This window comes from Haliaeetus leucocephalus, unplaced genomic scaffold (genome assembly GCF_000737465.1).
Source record: "Haliaeetus leucocephalus isolate CR32 unplaced genomic scaffold, Haliaeetus_leucocephalus-4.0 Scaffold555, whole genome shotgun sequence".
In the NCBI taxonomy this organism is placed as follows: domain Eukaryota; kingdom Metazoa; phylum Chordata; class Aves; order Accipitriformes; family Accipitridae; genus Haliaeetus; species Haliaeetus leucocephalus.
Genome location: NW_010972991.1, coordinates 7,290,397 through 7,297,171, shown reverse-complemented (window position 1 = coordinate 7,297,171; position 6,775 = coordinate 7,290,397).

The following is a 6,775-nucleotide window of genomic DNA, read 5'->3' as shown; positions in this document are numbered from 1 at the left end:
AGAAAGGAGGGGGAGGAGGTGCTCCAGGCGCTGGAGCAGAGATTCCCCTGCAGCCCGTGGGGAAGACCACGGTGAGGCAGGCTGTCCCCCTGCAGCCCATGGAGGTCCACAGTGGAGCAGATATCCACCTGCAGCCCATGGAGGTCCACGGTGGAGCAGATATCCACCTGCAGCCTGGGGAGGACCCCAAGCCGGAGGAGGGGGATGTGCCCTGAGGGAAGCTGCAGCCTGTGAAGAGCCCACGCTGGAACAGGCACCTGGCAGGAACAATGGCCCATGGAGAGGAGCCCACGCTGGAGCAGGTTTTCTGGCAGGATCTGTGACCCTGTGGGTGACCCATACTGGAGCAGGGGAAGAACATGAGGAGGAAGGAGCAGGAGAGACTATTATGGACTGACTGCAACCACCATTCCCCGTCCCCCTGTGCTGCTTAGGGGGAGGAGGTAGAAAAGTTGGGTGTGAAGGAGTGAAGTTGAGCCTGGGAAGAAGAGGGGGGAGGAAGGTGTTTTTGGTTTTGTCTTTGTTTCTCACTACCCGACTCTATTTTTAATTGGCAATAAAGTAAATTAATTTCCCTAAGTCAAGCATCTTTTGCCCATGACAGTAACTGGTGAACAATCTCCCTATCTGTATCTCAATGTACGAGCTTTTTCATCTGATTTTCTCCCCCTGTCCTTTTGAGAAGGGGGAGTGAGAAAGCAGCTTGGTGGGCATCTGGCAGCCAGTCAAAGTCCTGCTCTAGACCTCAGGTAGGACACCCAGAGAAAAATAAGAGAAGAAAGCAAGTACACTTGAATTTATAGCAGTTCAGGGGAAAAAAAATAAAAAAAAATCCATGTGGTTACCTAAACAGTAAGCAAAAGAAAATCACTGTGTTACTGAAAGTGCAGTAATAATTCCAGGTTTTAAATGGTTCGATAGACAGTACTTGCCTGCAAAGACCTCTACCATTCAAACACACTTCAAAATAAATGATCAGCTTTGATTATGGTGTTCAAACACATGCAATGTAAAAATCAAATGTGAGTACGAAGAATTTTATCCAGACTTCAATGCTTTGGGGTAACATACTGTCTCAAAGGCATCTTCAAAGCCTTTACTGAACTGGGAACTACCCACTTGTTTCATAATATTTTTGGGAATAAAGCTGTCCCAACTGACATTAAAGAAAATACTAAAGTTGGAGAGAAAGCAACCACAGGGTTTCTCTGGAATCTGTGACGTCAGAGGCCACTCATAAGCTCAAATACAGACTGGTAATCCTACTGCTTTTACTGGTTGTGAACGAAATACAGCAGCCCAGAAGGCGCAACTCATTAAGGATTTAAAATAAACAGCTGATTAAGCCATACTGTACCATGCTATGCATGCAAATGGTCTATCTAAACATGCAAATAGGTTATCAGTAGGAAAACTACGTGCTACTCCCGCCGATCGATTTGGTTGACTTAGTTTGTCCACTGGGAGTTTAAAAGTTTGTATAATTAACAAAAATTAAGGATTGTATGGTACTTTTCAGCTTTGTAAATAACAGGACTGACTCCCTGCAGAAGACCTGAGGACCACACTCCTGTGGTGACATACCCCAGGCAATGAGGTAGGGGCATCTCTTGGTATCTAGTGAATGGAGTCTGCCTCCACCTATTTCTTCCTTCTTTTGCTGGCAGTATGGAAAATTGAGGGAGAGGTATTATGCCACGGCAAGCTCAAGCAAGCTGGATGCAGAGGATGAGAAGGCACTAAGGGCTTATCAAAAGGGTGCCTAAAAACATTCTCCTCTGAAAGGTGGAGCAGGGAGAATTCAAAGAGGTGAAAAGGAGATGAAATATTATCCCAGGTAAGAAACACCACACACTGCAGTGCATAACTGTTGACTGATAACACTGCTACTCTGGAGATTATTGCTAGTGATCATCAAGTGAGTCTTTGCTCTAAAGGTAACCACAAAATTAGTTACAGCTGATGAGCCTTAACTGAGGCTAAATGGAAGAGTGTCATGGTTTAAGCACAGCCAGCAACTAAGCACCACACAACTGCTCACTCACTCCCTGCCCCACCCAGTGGGATGGGGGAGAGAATCAGAAGGAAAAAGGTAAAACTCATGGGTTGAGATAAGAACAGTTTAATAGAACAGAAAGGAAGAAACTAATAATGGTAATCATAATAATAAAATGACAATAATAATAATAAAAGGATTGGAATATACAAAACCAGTGATGGACAATGCAATTGCTCACCACTCGCCGATCAATACCCAGTTAGTTCCCAAGCAGCGATTCCCCCCAGGCCAGCTCCCCCCAGTTTATATACTGGGCATGACATCACATGGTATGGAATATCCTTTTGGCCAGTTTAGGTCAGCTGTCCTGGCTGTGTCCCCTCCCAACTTCTTGTGCCCCTCCAGCCTTCTTGCTGGCTGGGCCTGAGAAGCTGAAAAATCCTTGACTTAGTCCAAACACTACTTAGCAACAACTGAAAACATCAGTGTGTTACCAACATTCTTCTCATACTGAATCCAAGACATAACACTATACCAGCTACGAGAAATAAAATTAACTCTATCCCAGCCAAAACCAGGACAAAGAGGTATTGAAAATCTTCAGTCTTGTGAAGTAAGTGAAATAATAAAGGACCAACGTGGTAACAAGTAAGAACTAAGTGAAGCTGAACTTTGTGCTTTTTGCAGAGGATATTTGTGGTAGCAGCGTGCCCACATGGCTGGGCAGCAGGATTGTGCTTTGCCTGTCTGCAAGAAGAGTCAGAACTTTCCCTGAAGAGACAGGTACCTGGATTTCTGTGTGACAGAGAAACATGGCTTGTGGATTACATCAGAGTCAACAGAATTAGTGCCTTCATCAACCTTGACTGCAGCACTGGTATGAGCTGTGAAACGGCTTACAGTGGTAGCAGTGCCTGGCATTCCTGTTCAACTCTGCTGGTCCCTGGTGAACCTGTGTGAGACAGAGAATTTGAAGAAAGTAAAGACAACCACAAGAATTCTGAACAGTATTTGGAGATTTATCCAGACCAGGCAAAAAGGGCAGTGGGTTGACCAGAGACTGATTGGGCAATATCAGGGACCAAAAGATTTTCAGACAGGTTTACCAAGACATTCACTAACAGGGATAAGCTGCAGGAAGGACTGAAGCTTTCAAATGTTCACTCTGGAGAGGAATTTAAGGGGTTGAAAACTGGAGTGGAAGTCCTAAATAAACAATTCAGCCTGTCAACATACTAAGCTAAAACCAGGCATTCACAATGAATTTGTCTCCAGCTGGAAGTCATTGTCCTTGAAGGAGGTCACTGTCCCATTCCTGGATATGCAAAAACCCCATTATTTCTGAGGAAAAAATTCCCTGGGAACTATTTGGTTTTGAGATCTGATCAACAGTTGTCAATTTGAATAAGCAGCTCAAGGGTGCTGCACAAATCACTCTTGAGAAAGAGACAAGAGTCATCTTGGAGAGCAGATATTCTTCACATGTTGGTGAAGGTGGCACGTAGCTGATCAGGCCAGCCAGGACTAGAAGGAATGTGAATAAGAGATCTCATTGCAACTTCTCAGTGCAGGTGCTCAGTTCAGAGGAGAGCTGCACTGATTCAGCTCAGCTCACTCTTTCAGAGCACTATATTTTACTGCGTAGATATGCCTCAGCTACCTGTCGGTGGGAAAAGTGAACTGGCAGGCCCCCACCAGTCCATCAAGCTTGTTGAGTACACTGGAATCAACTCCTGTCTCAGGAAATAGAGGAAGTCACTACAGGAAGCCAAGCTGCTACTTCTGATTTCAAACAAGGAGGAACTGGTTGAAAATTCAGAAAGGGAAGGTAGCTTGTTTGAAAGTAGTAATGACACATGGAATTGACCTGTTGCAAGGAAAAAGCACAAAAGTCTTGGAATAAGGAAAAAAGCAGACTTTTGAAAAGTCAGTGAACCAAAAGGTAATGTCTTTTGAGAAGACGATCTCAAGAACGAAGGCTGCTGAGAATAATTGGAAGCAAATTTTCTCTATAGGAAGGAAAGATAGGAAGCATAGTAAGAGAAATGTGTAGCAATAAGTATGCAACAAGTGCTCTTTGAGAAAATTAAACTCCAAAAGACAGTTAACCATAACTGAGTCTGCAAGTATATACAGAGAATAAGAAAACAGGAATTAATTTAGAAATGCAAATGGACAAAATGAGTTATGAACAGCAAGAGACATCAAAGACAAAATAAGATAGTCTAAAAATATCTCGGAAGTAAGGGATAAACAAAGGTAAGTGGAGATTTATTACAGAATGTGGAAGAAGAGCAGCTAATGGATGATGCACACCACGCTAAAGTGTTCAATCCTTGTTTTGCTTGTCTTCACAAAGGAAGACTACTCCTGCCAGAAATGAATGCATTTAAATAAGTAGTCATGTCTACCAACCAGAATGGGGGCTGGGGTGGGATTAATGAATATTCATTATATATAGTCAGTGGCACAGGTCTACTGAGCATCAAACTAGGGGTAGCAATCTCTGAACCAGGGCTGATTACCTGTGAGCACTAATGCAGGTCAGGGAAAGTCATAAAGGACTGCAGAAGGCTACACATAGCGCCTGTGTTCCAGGATAAATCTGCTTATTGCTGCAACTGCCTGAGGGGTCAGATGGAGAAACTGTAAACTGCGCAATACCCCACACATACATATCCATCCTGAGGAGCAGAGCTGGGAGGGAGTGGTGTGGTTTTAGTGATATCCTAAGGTTTGGAAAAAAGGATCAGCAGCCTGATCCTCAGTGCTTACTGTATTTTACATACATGATTTAAACCAGTGTGATTATAACTTCAGAGTTCAATGACCTCAACTGAAGGTGCTGGAGTTCAGAGCGTTTTATCTATGACCTTCATTTAGAAAGTGAATTCGAATCAGTTGTCTGCAAATTCTCAAACTCATTAATACACACAGAACAATTTTGTTGTATGGTACCCTTTCTGGTAATAAATTAAAATCCTGTTAAAAATCAAGTACTTCCACTATTGGCTTCTAATCACAGCTCTGCTCAATTATTCTGCCTCTCTGAAGATCTACCCCACGTCAATAGTTTCTTTCTAATTGTCTTTTCTTCCCTTTTGCCAGTGCTATCACTGAGAAGTATGAGGCAGCTGATAGGACTATAAGGGAATAGGAATACTGCTTACATTACTGTTATTCTGAGCACCCAAATTTTTAGCTTGTGGATTGTCATATATGTGTCTTACTAAAACTATTATTCAGGTGCTGGTGCCACTAACAAGATAATTTACCTCAGAACCATCCAAGAAAAAAAATTGTCCTGTACTATTGAGAGGTGTGTCTAATTACTGATATCAAAAGCAAACAGACAGTACCAGCCAAAGACCCATACCATCTGGTTTACGTGGCAATGGGCAAGGCAAAAAGGATTTCTTATTAATGTCTTTTCATAGTTTATTTATAAACCATCGTAGGGTGTGACAGAGAAGGGCTCATTAGAAACCTGACAAGTGGGCTTAAAAGAATTGAGGGATGAGGTCAGATTTGCAGGCTCTGACTGTTCCTGGACGGAATCCTGCCAGTGATATGAGCAGGGAGGCCTTATCTGAGACTCTGGGGATCATGTGAGCTGCTCACCATCTCCATGGCTGCAGGGACCTCTGCGTGTCGGCACCATGGGGTACATCCACTGGCTGAGGCTTTGTATCTCTGCAGTTATGCAGAAGTGTGATCCTGAAGATACTGGTGACGCTGAAGGAGAACTGGGTCTGTAGTTCTCTGGGGACCTACTTGAAGGTAACAGAGCATTGAGCTTCTTTCTATTGCTGTTGGTCCCCTTTCAGCTCCGTCACCACTGCTCCAAGGTTATTACTGAGCATGCAGGATAACAGCATAAATGGCACAAGTGATCAGGGCCCCACTTGCTTTGTTTATTCTACTTATACATCAGATCATTCACTAAAATGTTGTGTAGTGCTAAAAATATAGACCCTTCCCCTGTCTGTAATTCCCTGACACTTGAACAGTAAGAAAATGCTTCTGCGTGGGAAGTTGGCACCGATTTTGACCCGGGTAAGACTTCAAATGACTCACAAGAACCTAGATCCTAAGATAAGGAGGGGCATCTGCTGCTATTTTGTTTGAAGCAGCTTCCTTGATATTAATCAGGACCCTGTATAAATAGGAGGGGCTGCTGTTGGTACTCAGGTCTGCAGGTTTTCAGTCCCCACGCTATACAAACCACATACCGGGGGCACACCCAGTTGGCGTAGCCCAGGGCCGCCGCTAAATGAAATAAATGATCTTGCTCATTCCTTGTCGTGAAATGCTTATTTCTGCTCCTGCACCTGCCCTCGCTCTGAGCGGTCGCTAGCCTTTGCCTAGGTGTACGGTGAACGGCACTAGGAAACTGACGTTAAAACTAACCAAGCAGGTAACGGGGGTATTTTCAGCTCAGATCTGTTCCCGATCCGGGCGGTTGCGTTAGCGTAGGGTGAGGGATAACCTTCTCAAGGCTGAGGTGCCTGGGTCTCAAACCTCCTGTACAAGCACAAAGCGCCCGAGGCCTCCACGCTCGGGCCGCTTGCTGCCGCCGCTGCGGCCGTGACAGGCGCCGCCTCCGCTCGCAGCAGCTTAGTAAAACCGACCGAAACGGCCCCGCCGCCCGACCAAGCAGGAGAAAGAAGCGGGAGACCAGCTCTCACCCGGGCGGGAGGCCGAATCCCGGCCCCCGGCTCCCTCAGGGCCGCCGCCGCTGAGAGCCCTCCCGCCCACCGCCGTGCGCATGCGCAG